This window comes from Spinacia oleracea, chromosome 6, assembly GCF_020520425.1.
Source record: "Spinacia oleracea cultivar Varoflay chromosome 6, BTI_SOV_V1, whole genome shotgun sequence".
In the NCBI taxonomy this organism is placed as follows: Eukaryota; Viridiplantae; Streptophyta; class Magnoliopsida; order Caryophyllales; family Amaranthaceae; genus Spinacia; species Spinacia oleracea.
Window position 1 is genome coordinate 44,770,930 of NC_079492.1, and position 14,924 is coordinate 44,785,853.

Consider the following 14,924-nt stretch of genomic DNA (forward strand, 5'->3'; position numbering starts at 1 on the left):
AGTTGTGAGTTCAATATCCATTAGAACTCACTGATCGGAAGCATTGCTCCAGCTAGCTGTTCCGATCACTTGATCTCACTGAATTAATTGTTCGCAATTAATCTGAACCTTGGTATTAGAATTAATGCACCTTGGGTGAAGGACATATTTCCTTCAATTACTACATAACATTTGTTGATGATTTTTCAAGGTTTACTAAAGTTTATCTTTTGAAAACTAAGGATGAGGCCGAAAGTGCATTTTTAAATTATAAAGCCGAGGTTGAAAATGAACTTGACCTTAAAATTAAAAGAGTTAGAACCGATAGAGGTGGTGAATATGGAAAATGGTCTTTAAAATAATTTTATGAAACCAATGGAATTATCCATGAGCTAAGTTCTCCTTACACCCACAACAAAATGGTATTGCCGAAAGGAAAAACAAATATTTAAAAGAGACTATGAATGCCATGCTTCTAAGTTCCGGATTATCCAACAACATGTGGGGGGAGGCGGTTTTATCCGCTTGTAATGTACTCAATAGAGTGCCCCATAAAAAGTTGGATAAGACACCCTATGAGCTTTGGAAGGGTTATAGTCCTAACATGAGTATTTTGAAAGTGTGGGGGTGCTTAGCCAATGTTGCTTTTCCAGATTTTAAGAAAACCACCATTGGGTCTAAAAATTTTGATTGTGTGTTCATTGGTTATGCTCATAATAGTGCCGCATATAGATTCATGCTTTTGAGTGATCATTCTATTTGTGAATCTAGGGATGCAGTTTTCTTTGAGCACACTTTCCCGTTGAAATCCTCTTTGTCTTCTCATGTGCATGAGTCAAGTGTTGATGTACCTTTGGATGTTTCTTTTCCTAGTCCTAGTGTTCCTCCTCCTCCCACTATAGTGGAAGAAGTCCAACCTAGGAAGAGTAAGAGGCTTAGAGTAGAGACTACCTTTGGACCGGATTTCTTGACCGTTTTTCTTGTAGAAGACTTTGATGTGGATTATTTGAGTGAAATTGTTGTTTCTTTTATTTCTCTTAGAAGTAGACCCAAAGAATTATAGTGAAGCTATGAAAGCCATAGATGTTAGTTTTTGGAAAGAGGCCATTAAAAGTGAATTAGATTCAATCATGTCTAATCATACTTGGGACTTATGTGATTTTCCTAAGGGGTCTAAACCCATAAGTAATAGGAAAATTTGTTTTTAATAATCCAACCTTTTAGTGGTTTTCTTTTGATAATCCAACCTATTGATTATTATGTTATAATCTAACCTTTATTATCCATTTTCTTTCATTGCACCTAACAGGTAAATGACCTGATGTAGCAAGTCATTCGTCCTACGTGGCATATTACCATTATAATTTTTACTTTTATAATTTTTTTTTTGAAATATCTCTTAATATTTTATCTTCCCCTCTACTTTGTTTTCCTGGTTTATAACGGAGGTACCTCCGTCTAGATATCTCCATTCTCGAGGGTGAGCTTTGAGCTTCCAAGGAGTAACACCCTTCACTTCCTATCTCTCATAGGAATATTCACCATCAGCAGTCTCTAATCTCTCCCCGCTGCCCTCTTATGCATTAGTCATCAGCTGTTTATTAGCCTCAAATAATTTTTTGTTAAATTACAGTTTGAAATTCACCCAATTTTTGGCTGAAATTTTCTTTGGATTAAAATTCCTGTTTAAACTCAAAGAAAATTGTAGTGCACGATTGTCGAGTTTGGGAAATATTGAACACCAACTATGTGATCGGATGTGTAAATTTTAGCTTGTTGCATCGATTTTAATGTTGTCAAACCGGCGAAATCTTGAAATCCTTCTCCGGCACATCAAGATTAGTCTTGCCTGAACGGATCAATGTCAAATTTATTTGTTTGAATATTCCTTCTGCGGGAGTCGGGGCGAAATCAACATAGCGAAGAGACATTCCTACCCTTCCTTGTCTTGCTTCTTCATCGAAAATAATGTGCTATGTACTTTAACTTTTGGTCCGTTGGTCCCATTGAAGAATGAGACATTATAACTCATTATTTCAGACATTGATGATTAACTGGTGAAGGAATTAAGGTGTGGTGCAGTGGTGGAGATAAGCTGGAGCAATGCACTAAAATTTGCAGTTTACAAGTTCAAAAATTATTTGCAATAGTTTGGATGATTAACCAGTAACGTTTAATTGTTTTTGTTTATACTTTAAGTTGACTTTCCACCTCCATAGCCGCATTGAAGTTATTTGGTGGGGGAATCATGTTTATGTACTCCACTAATTTCTCATATTTGTTATTGTCATTTTTTTAATGGTGACCATTAACCTTCATAATCTTAGTTTGGCCATTTTTGGTGAGTTGCTTTTTGTTTGGGAAAGAAGGGTGATTTTTTAAAAAAATATATAAAAATAAAAGTGGTGACCTATTTTGTAGGTTGCCGGTCATTTGGGTGTTATAAAAGTAGATGGGTTATAAAGGTTGGATTATTAGATTATAATCGATAGGGTGGATTATTAAAAGCAAATCGCTAAAAGGTTAGATTATTAAAATTAAATTTTCCTAAGTAATAAATGAATCTTTACTAAGAAGAAGAAACCCGATGGCTCTATTGATAAGTTTAAGACTAGACTTGTTATTAGAGGTTTCCCTCAAAAAGAGGGAATTGACTTTTTTTGATACCTACTCACCCGCGACTAAGATTGCCACCGTTAGGATTTGGATTGCTTTAGCGGCAATTCATGAATTAGTGGTCCATCAAATGGATGTTAAAATGGCCTTTCTTAATAGTGATCTTGATGAGAAAATTTACATGACTCACCCGGAAGGTTTTGTGGTTAAGGTTCAAGAGCATAAGGTGTGTAGACTTAAAAAGTCTTTGTATGGTTTTAAACAAGCTCCTAAGCAATGGTATGAAAATTTTGATAGTACCCTTAGGAGTGATAGCTTGTGACTAATTCTTCGGACTCTTGTGTGCATTCTAAAGTGTTTGATTCCTCTTGTGTTATTATTTGTCTTTATGTTGATGACATGCTTATTATGGGCACTAACCTTGAGGTTGTGAATTGCACTAAAGATTTTTTGTCTGCTAAGTTTGAAATGAAAGATTTAGGTGAAGCCGACGTGATCCTTGGTATCCGGTTGACCAAGTCCAAAGATGGGTTCTGAGTGAGTCAAACTCATTATGTAGAGAAAATCTTGAAGAAGTTCAATTGTTATGATTTGGAGCCATGTAAGACTCCTTATGACGCAAGTGTAAAGCTTACGAAGAATAAGGGTCCAAGCGTGTCTCAAGAGCAATATTCCAAGGTAATAGGAAGTGTGATGTTTATGATGAATTGCACACGTCCCGACATTGCCTATGCGGTAAGTAGATTAAGTCGATATACTCATAATTCTAGTAGTGAACATTGGAATGCACTTCATCGTTTGCTTAGGTACCTAAGGGGTCCCATGGAGGTATGTTTGCATTAATCGCTTCCTAATGTTTGGAAGGTTATTGTGATGCAAATTGGGTGTCCGATAATGATGAAGTTGTTTCTACTAGTGGCTATGTGTTATGTTAGGTGGAGGTGGAGGTGCTATTGAAGGAAATAATGCCCTTGGTCCAAGTATGCATTCTATGTTAAGTCTAATAAGTGCGGTTCAGTATTAATTAACAAGTTAATAATTTAGTGAGATCAAGTGAGCTGAATGCCTAGCTAGAGGCCGCTTCAGTTCAAGTGGAATTAATGATATTAATCCACAGCTTACTCTTGACTGAACCCGTAGGGTCACACAAATAGTACGTAAACGGATCAAGTATTTAATGGCATTAAATACTCCATCTATGGATATTTGGAATCGACGGATCTTGGTTTCAGTGGGAGCTGAGATCGTCACAGGCAAGAAATGAATGCTCCGGAAACGATGATATTGCCGGAAACGGAAATATGGATCGTATCGGAAATATAAATATTATCCAAGTCGTAGATGTTGCCGGAAACGGAAACATGGTACGTATCGGAAAATATTATCGGAAATGGAAATATTGCCGGAATCGGAAATATTGCCGGAAACGGAAATATTGTCAGAATCGGAAATATTATAGGAATCGGAAAATAATTTCGGAAACGGAAATATTAAATATTTGTTCGAAACGGAAATTAATTCCGAAATCGGAAATATTAAATATTGTTCGTATCGGAAATGAATTCCGGAATCGGGAAATTAATCGGAAGCGTATCGTACGAATTAGGATCGGACGAGGCCTGCCAGACGAAGGCCCAGCACGAAGCCGAGGCCATCGCCCAACAAGCCAGCGCGCCACAACGCACCAGCCAAGGCTGCGCCAGGCCCACCGCAAGGCAGGCCCAGCGCGCGCCAACGCTGCGGCAGCGTGTGGGCCTCGTGGCAATGGGCTGCGAGCTCGCGGGCTGCGCGCGCGCGCATGGCGCCCCTCGTGGGCTGCTGTGCGTGCGTGTGTGTGTTTGTGTGCTATACGAATCCTAAAGCTATCAGGTTTCGACATATGATTAAATTCCTAAACCTAAAAGGATGAATTAATTAAATAAGAATTCTATTAGGATTCTAGTTTAATTAATTCGTATCCTAATAGGATTACAATTCCCTTTCCATACCTCTATAAATAAAGGCCTAGGGTCATTATTTTTTATAGAGTATTCAAGTATTCAAAGTGATTTTTGAGAGCAAAAATTCAGTCATATAATTGCCTACATTAGCCGTAAATTCTAAGTACCTTAAGGGCGATCCTAGTTGGTCAAGCTTAAGGCGTATCCGGACGTGCTGTGGACTATCTACGGAGGGACGACACTTGGAGTCCTAAAGACTTGTTCTTGTTCGGTTCGGGGGCAGCTAGGGAAGGCACGCAACAAAGTGTATGCATCTAAACTATGCTAAATGATTATGTGTAAATAATATGCTTTCCTGGCTTTATGGTTTTTCCGCATGATTTATGAATTGTCATATGTATCATAACCTAACAGTGGTATCACGAGCCTCTTATTATTTTCATAATCTAAATTGCATGACCATGGTTAAATATTACAAATTTGCAAGAATTAAAAGGGGTGATTAATTTTCGTAATTGTTAATTAATTGCAGATTGCGTTTATTTAATTATACGTACGCAGTTTTTCGGCAGTTTCTTCGTTCCTCATCCAAATCGAGTGATTTTTGTGTCAATTCCGCATGTAAAAGGCATTCTAAAATTTTGACAAAAGTAGTCTTTTTTGGGCGAACCCTGAATTTTCAAATTCGAAGCCTAACTATGACTTTTCGGAGGTTTTAGTTTTTCGAATGCAAAATTTCGTAAATTTAAGATGTTAAATTAAATATTTGCGATTCTTGTTGATAAATCTTGAATTTTTGATTGACCTACTGTATATGTTTAACAAGTTTGAAGGCCTAGCCTTGTTAATTATGCAATCTAATTTGTAATTATGATTAATTTGCTGAAAATTTGAATAATTTAGAATTAATTTGATTTTCATAATTAGTTATAATTTAATTAGATACCTATGATTAAAAACCACCATATAAATTGTAAATTTATGTTAAATTTTAAATTTTTATGACCCAGACTTGAATCCATGTTAATCGGAAATCAATTAAATAATAAATTTTCGATTTTTCGCCGTAAAATTATGAAATTAATATTATTTATTAATTTGTCATTAATTTTGAATATAAATTTTAAATTTTTATGTGATTCACTCATATAACTTGCACGCACAAAGCAATGGACGCTACGTGTTACCCTTAAGGGGTGTTTTATAGTGCGGGCATGTGACGACGAGCAAGGGAGCTCGTCGCCCATGCGGTACGAATGCAATGAGCAAGGCCATGGTGCACGAGCGCAAGGCAGTAGCCCTGCCTTGTGTCGTGGGCTGTGTGCGATGGGCGAATGGGCGAGGGCGAGAGCAAGGCACGAGCAGTCGCGTGTGGGCAACAAGCGAGCTGCGCCACAGCGCGCACTGCCTCGCGCAAGCATGCGGAGCCTCGCGCGCAGCGAGCGCTAGTGTGCGTGCGACGAGCGCTGCGCCCAGCGATGGCGTGCAGCGTGCTTGTTGCGACGTGCGACGAATGCTGCGCCCAGCGATGGCGTGCAGCGTGCTTGTTGCGACGTGCGACGAGCGCTGCGCCCAGCGATGGCGAGCATCTTGCTTGTTGCGACGTGCGACGAGCGCTGCGCCCAGCGATGGGCTGCGGCAGCATGCTTGTTGCGTCGAGCGCTGGCGCGCGCAGCGAGCACCAGCTCGCGTGATGCCTTGCGATGGTGAGCAGCAGCGATGCGACGCAGCGCATGGGCTGCGCGCACATGGCCAGCGATGGCTGTGTGCGTGTGCCCCATGGGCGTGCGTTGCGTGGGATTGTTGCGTTGCGATTAGATCGTTTTGAAATTTTAATTTGAAATTTTCAGTTTACGTAATTTTAATTAATTTTAAAATTAATAATTTAAATTATTTTCTTGGATTTTAATTTTGAATATTGTAATTATAATAAATTTTATTTATTCTAATTATTTTACTAAAATTAAAATCATGAATTAATTTAAATACGACTGAAATTAAATTAAACTTTTTGGATTCAATTATAAATTTATATGAGCTTTAAATTTTAATTAAATTTGTATGTTTCCGGTTAGACTAGAAATACATTTTTATGTTTAAAATTAGTAAAGCATATGAATTTATTGGTTTAAGTGGGAGCCCTTTTTAGTCATAAACTCTTGATTAGGTCTACAAATCCTTAAGGTTAAAACAACTTGATTAGAATTAATAAGGAATGAATAATTTGTAGATTATTGGTGCCCTTGATTAATTGCTGCAAATGTTTATGTGATGCATAATGTGTTTTACTAACCAGCTATGTGGGCCATTCATGATAATGAATGGGTGAATGGTATATATTGTATATGTACTGTTTTGCAGGTTACGAAGTGACTAGTATGGCCCAAATAGGATAGAAAATATGGTCTGCGTACCATTAATTAGAATGTAATTGGTCTAAAGTACCAAAGTTGTTTTTCAATTCAAATATGGTCTGCGTACCATCAAATAGTTGTAATTAGTTTTTAATTATAGCTTATCCTATTTGAAGAAAATGGTGCCTCCCACGGAGATTTTCAAGACGGACTTTGAAGTTAAAGCTTCAAGATGAAGTCGGGCCATACTAGATCACATTTATCTTATGCATGTTTTAAGTTATTTATTGCTTTTAAATATGTCTTAAAATGCATGAGATCAAAAGCTTGATTATGTTGCATGATTAAGGATTTTAGTTCACTTAAAATCTAACCAACATAGTAAGAGCCTTAAGTTCCAAACTTAAAAATTGAGTTAAAAGGTGCCATGCCAAAATATACACTTGCTTGGATATCCTTTACATCAATCTAGTAATAGTTTTCGCTCAGCGAGGTGTTACTTATTGGTCCTAAAGGGGTAAGGTACACAAATAATTGTGAGTACATGTTAGTTTTGGTGAAACTCAACGAAATAAGTAAGGAGTCCTTTTATGTCGTGGCAAAATCGATAGGTTTACCTAATAAGTTCTTAGACGTGCCTATCAACCAAGAATAGTTTCTAGACTATTAGCAAAAGGATTTTGCTTACCTAAAATGTTTTAGAATTGAGTCGACAAACTGTGCTTAATTCTTCAATGGTTTTAGGATCTTGGAATCATTTTATTCACACCTGCCGGAACAATAAATTCGAATAAAATGTAATAACTTGTTTTAATTGCATGATTGCTTTAATTTTCAAGTTATTATTCATGATAAATGTTTAGACTTTGCATGCTTCAATGTATGTTTTAATTATTGTTTATAATTAAATATCTTGCACTGCGGTAAATCCTTTTAGAAAGGTAACAGTAAATTTCCTCGATTGGTAGTGAATTCAAGAACGATTCACGGAAATGAGAGAAAATGAGCGATTTAAAATGTACGTTTCTTTTAATGACTTTTATGGTTGTTTTCGAGTATCAAAGTCGAATGGCAAACCGATTGGTGCTTGTGAATTCAAAATACAATGTAGTTTTTAGATCATAAAGCATTGAGTTTAAACACTCAGCTTTACCAATGGTTAACAACCTAATATCTTTGTCCATTTAATTCTCGAATGAGTCTAGTCACTAGACAGTCGAATAAGATTGATGCTTAGAGAACTTTAGAAACTTCTGGTAAGATCATCTAGTTGAAACAGAATATTCAACATAAAAAAATGGTTAGAACTTTGTTGGAATGACATCGGACATGTCTAACAAAGTATAAAAGTCAATACTATAGAATTCAATTCTTAAGACTATAAGAAAGGGTACAAGAAATAGGAAAACAAGGAACAAATGAAAGGAATTTACGATTCCGTTTCTACCTATAAGTTTATGTTTAAAGAGAAGTGACCTAGGAATCAAACTTCCTTGGTATCATATACCGCTTGAGGTTCTTACTTCGGTAATAACTCAAACAATGGAAGCTAGGCTACACTAATGACCTACAAGTGGGAAATAAAGCATGGCAATGCTACATTAGTTGTAGGGTCATCTAGTTTGTTTTAAGTCCTTTCAAAGGCTGGAACTTAATGGATATTTTGTTCCATAATCAGCATACCTAAATTTCTGTTTCAAACACAGAAAGACTCACATTCAGAAGAACAAAAACAATGTTTGTTTGTTTATTTGAAATGGTCATTTACGGGATGAGTCAATATGCTTGATTAAAACAAACAACTCTTTAACAATAAAAACTTTACTAGGTTCAAATCAACCCATTGATTTGAGTTCCACTAATCTTTGGCATTGTTGCTTATACCATATCAATAAGTTAACATTCATAAGCTCTATTTTGATGGATTTTTTGAAAGTTGATTGATTTCTAGATCAATTTAAGACAACTAGTCTTACTTGTTGAAAGTAACAAAAGATATGAACTATTGTTAGAACGCCTAGACAATAGAGTTCAAAGCTAAAGAAAGATTTTATGACTTTATGGATTTGAGTGAATATAGGTTTATTTGCTCAAATGTGATATAAGTTGAATCTGTTTGGCTAGTTCAAAGATTCAGAAGTATAAATCCACTTGGCAAGAAATCATAAAGGTCTAGGTTAGATCATGTTGATGATTACTTGAGACCAAATATGATCATCAATGATTGTGTGTTGTAATTTCACAATCTAGGTCCATAAGATATGGCATATCTACGTTGGAATGATCGAAGTCAATTAGTACTTGATTCGATCAATGATGAATCATAAAGACTTTTCCTATAATTTCTAAAACAAAATGCTCAACTACCACCAAACTAAACCAAATTCGTCAAAGCTATTGAAAAGTAATTTCAGAATAACTTTTCATAAAATATATCTAAAGAGTTCCTAAACTCAGTGGGAGCTTAGTGTTTGTTATTCAACAAACTAAGGCCCAAGTATAGATATATGTTTCATTGTGATTTAGTCAAATGAGACACAAGGGTATTGTTTCTACCACGAATTTTTGAGAACATAATGTTTGTTTGCTCGAAATAATGTCCTTTTGGAGATTCGTTTCCAAAATGACAAGTGGGAGAAAATAGACCTCGAAAGTTTTCGAGGCGAACAACAAACATAAACGGACATTCCGGAGGCTTTTCGAAGTGCTTCAGAAAATCCGAACTTATTCTTTAAGGACTTTAGAAGTGGCTTTAAAGAATAGACATCTCTTTACCAGTGCTTCAAGGAGAACAGAATATTCAAAGGACTTTCAAATGGCTATTGATATTCTATTGTTTGATGTTCTATACCCAAGTAGGCATAGAGTTCAAATCACTGAAACTATGAGATTCTTCTATTAGATAGTGAAGAAACATGGAGTTCAGGTCACTGAAACTATGCAATTCTTCTATTAGATAGTGAAGAAACCTACAACTTGCATTCAAACTATTATCATGTAGATTAATGAGTTTGTGACTTGTAAGAAAGTTAAGACGAAACCCAGATTCCCTAAAATGGTTAGAGGCCATATATAGACTCAAATGTTTTAAATGGTTAGAGGCCATAAAACATACTCAATGTTTTGATGACAAAATTAAAATTTTGTTGATTTGCAAGAATAGTTTCACACCTATTGGTTGCAAAGTTTGTTTTAAGGATAAAAACCATCAAACATGAAATTGTGTTCACACACATAGCTAGATTAGTTGCTAAAGGTTACAAGCAAATTCACGATGTGGATTGTGTTGAAACCTCATGCAAAATTGTAATGCTTAAGTCTATAATTCAAGCAATGATTGCATATTGGTACATATGGCAATTGGATGACAAAACATCTTCCTCAGTCAAATGTTGGAAGAAACTATGTACATGGTATGTCATAGGATTTGTGGATCCAAATAAATTCTTGAAAAGAAAAGCTAGTTTATAAAATCTAAGTACAGATTTAAGCAAGCAATTGGGAATTAGAAATGTATTTTAGTGAAGCTAATAAGTATTTTAGTTTCATAAAATGTACATGATTCTTATAGATATATAAGAAGTTTAGTGGGAGTACATAAAACTTAATTGGTCCTATGTGTATCACACATATATCTCTCTATTGTGAAATAACATTCAAATGCTAAATACTTAGATTTGAGATTATTCATCAATGATGGACCAAGGCGAAACTTAGTACATACTGGGTACTAAGATCTATTTACAAAGATCTTATAATATTGTTTTGGATTAAGTAATGGCATTTACTAAATCAAACACGAAATACTCCATTGGAGATATTCGACCCATGTGAATAAATCTAAGTAAAGGATGTTTGTGAAGGAAATAATGCCCTTGGTCCAAGTATGCATTCTATGTTAAGTCTAATAAATGCGGTTCAGTATTAATTAACAAGTTAATAATTCAGTGAGATCAAGTGAGCTGAATGCCTAGCTAGAGGCCGCTTCAGTTCAAGTGGAATTAATGATATTAATCCACAGCTTACTCTTGACTGAACCCGTAGGGTCACACAAATAGTACGTAAACGGATCAAGTATTTAATGGCATTAAATACTCCATCTATGAATATTCGGAACCGACGGATCTTGGTTTCAGTGGGAGCTAAGATCGTCACAGGCAAGAAATGAATACTCCGGAAACGATGATATTGCCGGAAACGGAAATATGGATCGTATCGGAAATATGAATATTATCCAAGTCGTAGATGTTGCCGGAAACGGAAACATGGTACGTATCGGAAAATATTATTGGAAATGGAAATATTACCAGAATCGGAAATATTGCCGGAAACGGAAATATTGTCAGAATCGGAAATATTACCGGAATCGGAAAATAATTCCGGAAACGGAAATATTGAATATTTGTTCGAAACGGAAATTAATTCCGGAATCGGAAATATTAAATGTTGTTCGTATCGGAAATAGATTCCGGAAATGGAAATTTAATCGGAAGCGTATCGTACGATTTAGCATCGGACGAGGCCTGCCGGACGAAGGCCCAGCACGAAGCCGGGCCATCGCCCAGCGAGCACGCACGCCACAAGCCCAGCGCGCACCAAGGCCACGGATGCGTGGGCCGCGCTGCATGGGCTGCTGCTCGCATGCGCATGGGCAGCCCTTGTGGCTGCCGTGTGTGTGTGTGAGTTTGTGCTCATGCGTGATTCCTAAAACTGCAAGAGTTAGTGTGTGATTAAATTCCTATTCCTAATTAGATAAATTAATTAAATAGAATTCATGTAGGATTCTAATTTCAATTAATTCGTATCTTACTAGGATTGCGATTCCTTTTCCATAACTCTATAAATAAAGGCCTAGGGGTCATTATTTACATACAAGTTTTAAGTATTCAAAAACTAAGATTTTTAAGCAGAAAAATCAGCCAATATTCTTGCCTACCTAACCGAAAATATTAGAACCTTAAGGGCGATTCTAGTTGGTCAATCTTAAGGCGGATCCGGACGTGCTGTGGACTATCTACGGAGGGACGACACTTGGAGTCCTAAAGACTTGTTCTTGTTCGGTTCGGGCGCAGCTAGGGAAGGCACGCAACAAAGAGTATGCATCTAAACTATGCTAAATGATTATGTGTAAATAATATGTTTCCTGGCTTTATGGTTTTTCCGCATGATTTATGAACTGTCATATGAATCATAACCTAACAGTGGTATCAGAAGCCCCTTATTATTTTCATAATCTAAATTGCATGAACATGGTTAAATATTACAAATTTGCAAGAATTAAAAGGGGTGATTAATTTTCGTAATTGTTAATTAATTGCAAATTGCGTTTATTTAATTATACGTACGCAGTTTTTCGGCAGTTTTTCGTTACTCATCCGAATTGAGTGATTTTTATGTCAATTCCGCATGTAAAAGGCATTCTAAAATTTTGACAAAAATAGTAATTTTCTGCCGAACCCAGAATTCTCAAATTCGAAGCCTAACTATGACTTTTCGAAGGTTTTAGTTTTTCGAATGCAAAATTTCGTAAATTTAAGATGTTAAATTAAATATTTGCGATTCTTGTTGATAAATCTTGAATTTTTGATTGACCTACTGCATATGTTTAACAAGTTTGAATGCCTAGTCTTGTTAATTATGCAATCTAATTTGTAATTATGATTAATTTGTTGAAAATTAGAATAATTTAGAATTAATTTGATTTTTATAATTAATTGTAATTTAATTAGAAACCTATGATTAAAAACCACCATAAAAATTGTAAATTTACGATAAATTTTAAATTTTTTATGACCTAGACTTGAATCCATATCAATCGGAAATCAATTGGATAATAAATTTTCGATTTTTTCGCCCTAAAATTATGAAATTAATATTATTTATTAATTTGTCATTAATTTTAAATATAAATTTTAAATTTTTATGCGATTCGTTCAAATAGCTTGCACGCACGAAGCAATGGACGCTTCGTGTTACCCTTAAGGGGTGTTGTATAATGCGGGCATGCGACGACGAGCAAGGGAGCTCGTCGCCCGTGCGGCACGAATGCAATGAGCAAGGGCGTAGTGCACGAGCACAAGGCAGCAGCCCTGCCTTGTGTCGTGTGCCACGAGCAATGAACGAATGGGCATGGGCGAGGGGCGAGCCAAGGCAGTCGCGTGTGGGCAGCAAGCGAGCTGCGCCACAACGCGCGCTGCCTCGCACAAGTGCGCGCAGCCTCGCGCGCAGCGAGCGCAAGCTCGCGTGCCACGAGCGCTGCGCCCAGCACTACTCGCGCGCACAGCGCGCGATGTCGCTCGCCCAGCGAGCGATGTCGCGCCCCAGCGAGCGATGGCTCGCGCGCACAGCGAGCGATGTCGCGCGCACAGCGCGCGATGTCGCCCGCCCAGCGAGCGATGTCGCGCCCTAGCGAGCGATGGCTCGCGCGCACAGCGAGCGAGCCAGCGCGCCCAGCGAGCGATGTCGCGCGCCCAGCGAGCGATCTCGCGCGCGCGCACTGCGAGCGATAGCTCGCGTGCGATGGGGCGCTGTGCGGAGGCTTGCGATAGGACAGCAGCAGCTATGCGACGAGCGCATGGGCTGCGCGCACATGGCCAGCAATGGCTGTGTGCGTACGGCCCATGGGCGTGCAACGCGTAGGGTGTTTGCGTTACGATTAGATCGTTTTGAATGTTTAATTTGAAAATTTCAGTTCACGTAATTTTAATTAATTTTAAAATTAATAATTTGAATTAATTTCTTGGATTTTAATTTTGAATATTATAATTATAATAAATGGTATTTATTCTAATTATTTTACTAAAATTAAAATGATGAATTAATTTAAATGCGACTGAAATTAAATTAAATTTTTGGATTCAATTATAAATTTATATGAGCTTTAAATTTTAATTAAATTTGTATGTTTCCGGTTAGACTAGAAATACAATTTTATGTTTAAAATTAGTAAAGCATATGAATTTATTGGTTTGAGTGGGAGCGCTTTTTAGTCATAAACTCTTGATTAGGTCTACAAATCCTTAAGGTTAAAACAACTTGATTAGAATTAATAAGGACTGAATAATTGGTAGATTATTGGTGCCCTTGATTAATTGCAGCAAATGTTTACGTGATGCATAATGTGTTTTACTAACCAGCTATGTGGGCCATTCATGATAATGAATGGGTGAATGGTATATATATTGTATATGTACTGTTTTGCAGGTTATGAAGTGACTAGTATGGCCCAAATAGGATAGAAAATATGGTCTGCGTACCATTAATTTGAATGTAATTGGACTAAAGTACCAAAGTTATTTTTCAATTCAAATATGGTCTGCGAACCATCAAATAGTTGTAATTAGTTATAGCTTATCCTATTTGAAGAAAATGGTGCCTCCCACGGAGATTTTCAAGACGGACTTTGAAGTCAAAGCTTCAAGATGAAGTCGGGCCATACTAGATCACAAATATCTTATGCATGTTTTAAGTTATTTATTGCTTTAAATATGTCTTAAAATGCATGAGATCAAAAGCTTGATTATGTTGCATGATTAAGGATTTTAGTTCACTTAAAATCTAACCAACATAGTAAGAGCCTTAAGTTCCAAACTTAAAAATTGAGTTAAAAGGTGCCATGCCAAAATATACACTTGCTTGGATATCCTTTACATCAATCTAGTAATAGTTTTCGCTCAGCGAGGTGTTACTTATTGGTCCTAAAGGGGCAAGGTACACAAATAATTGTGAGTACATGTTAGTTTTGGTGAAACTCAACGATATAAGTAAGGAGTCCTTTTATGTCGTGGCAAATTCGATAGGTTTACCTAATAAGTTCTTAGACGTACCTATCAACCAAGAATAGTTTCTAGACTATTAGCAAAAGGCTTTTGCTTACCTAAGATGTTCTAGGATTAAGTCGACAAACTGTGCTTAGTTCTTCAATGATTTTAGGATCTTGGAATCATTTTATTCACACCTGCCGGAACACATAACTTGAATAAAATGCTTAATAAACGCTGAATTATGCATGTATGCTAGAATTTAAGTTTATTAA